The following is a 2439-nucleotide window of genomic DNA, read 5'->3' as shown; positions in this document are numbered from 1 at the left end:
GTAATCAGAGAAGAAAAAGAAATAAAAGGAATCCAAATCAGAAAAGAAGAAGTAAAACTATCACTGTTTGCAGATGACATGATACTATACATAGAGAATCCTAAAGATACTACCAGAAAACTACTAGAGCTAATCAATGAATTTGGTAAAGTTTCAGGATACAAAATTAATGCACAGAAATCTCTTGCATTCCTATGCACTAACAACAAAAATCAGAAAGTGAAATTAAAGAAACACTCCCATTTACCATTGCAAAAAACAGAATAAATACCTAGGAATGAACTTACCTAGGAGACAGAAGACTTGTATGCAGAAAACTATAAGACACTGATGAAAGAAATCAAAGAAATACAAACAGATGGAGAGATATTCCATGTTCTTGGATTGGAAGAATCACCATTGTGAAAATGGCTATACTACCCAAAGCAATCTACAGATTTAATGCAATCCCTATCAAACTACCAATGGCATTTTTCACAGAACTAGAACAATAAATTTTTAAATTTGTATGGAAACACAAAATACCCGGAATAGCCAAAGCAATCTTGAGAACGAAAAACGGAGCTTGAGGAATCAGGTTCCCTGACTTCAGACTATACTACACAGCTACAGTAATCAAGACAGTATTGTACTGGCACAAAACCAGAAATATAGATCAATGGAACAAGAAAGAAAGCCCAGAGATAAACCCACGCATGTATGGTCACCTTATCTTTGACAAAGAGGCCAAAATATACAATGGAGCAAAGACAGCCTCTTCAATAAGTGCTGCTGGGAAAACTGGACAGCTACATGTAAAAGAATGAAATTAAAACACTAACAAACACCATACACAAAAATAAACTCAAAATGGATTAAAGACCTAAATGTAAGGCCAGACACCATAAAACTCTTAGAGGAAAACATAGGCAGAACACTCTGTGATATAAATCACAGCAAGGTCCTTTTTGATCCACCTCCTAGAGTAACGGAAATAAAAACAAATATGAACAAATGGGACCTAATGAAACTTAAAAGCTTTTGCACAGCAAAGGAAACCATAAACCAGATGAAAAGACAACCCTCAGAATTTTAGCAAATATTTGCAAATGAAGCAACTGACGAAGGATTAATCTCCAAAATATACAAGCAGCTCATGCAGCTCAATATCAAAAAAACTAACAACCCTATCTAAAATGGGTGGAAGACCTAAATAGACATTTCTCCAAAGAAGATATACAGATTGCCAACAAACACATAAAAGGATGCTCAACATCACTACTCATTAGAGAAATGCCAATCAAAACCACAATGAGGTATCACCTCACACCAGTCAGAATGACCATCATCAAAAAATCTAGAAACAATAAATGCTGGAGAGGGTGTGGAGCAAAGGGAAGCCTCTTGCACTGTTGGTAGGAATATAAATTGATACAGTTACAATGGAGAACATTATGGAAGGGCCTTAAAAAACTAAAAATAGAACTACCATGTGACCCAGCAATCCCAATACTGGGCATATACCCTGAGAAAACCATAATTCTAAAAGACATGTACCACAATATTCACTGCAGCACTATTTACAATAGCCAGGACATAAAAGCAACCTAAATGTTCATCAACAGATGAATGGATAAAGAAGATGTGGCACATATATACAATGGAATATCACTCAGCCATAAAAATGAATGAAATTGAGTTATTTGTAATGAGGTGGATGGACCTAGAGTCTGTCATACAGAGTGAAGTAAGTCAGAAATGGAAAAGCAAATACCATATGCTAATACATATATATGGAATCTAAAAAGAAAAAGTAGTTCTGATGAACCTAGTGGCAGGACAGGAATAAAGACACAGATGTAGAGAATGGACTTGAGGACACCGGGAGAGGGAGGGGAAGCTGGGACGAAGTGAGAGAGTAGCATTGACCTATATACATTACCAAATGTGAAATAGATAGCTAGTGGGAAGCAGCTGCATAGCACTGGGAGATCAGCTCGTTGCTTTGTGACCACCTAGAGGGGTGGGATAGGGAGGGTGGGAGGGAGACGCAAGAGGGAGGGGATATGGGGATATATGTATACATATAGCTAATTCACTTTGTTATACAGCAGAAACTAACACAACAATGTAAAGCAATTATACTCCAATAAAGATGTAAAAAAAAAAAGGACAGCAAATAGCAAATGTTGGTGAGAACGTGGAGAAAAGGGAATCCTAGTACACTGTTGGTGGGAATATAAATTGTTACAGACACTATAGAAAACAGTATAGAGGTTCCTCAGTAAATTAAAAATAGAACTACCGGGGCTTCCCTGGTGGCGCAGTGGTTGAGAGTCCGCCTAGCAGAAATTTAAAAAGATATATGCAGGGCTTCCCTGGTGGCGCAGTGGTTGCGCGTCCGCCTGCCGATGCAGGGGAACCGGGTTCGCGCCCCGGTCTGGGAGGATCCCACATGCC

The sequence above is a fragment of the Physeter macrocephalus genome, chromosome 16, assembly GCF_002837175.3.
Source record: "Physeter macrocephalus isolate SW-GA chromosome 16, ASM283717v5, whole genome shotgun sequence".
NCBI lineage: Eukaryota > Metazoa > Chordata > Mammalia > Artiodactyla > Physeteridae > Physeter > Physeter macrocephalus.
This window is presented reverse-complemented; position numbering follows the sequence as displayed.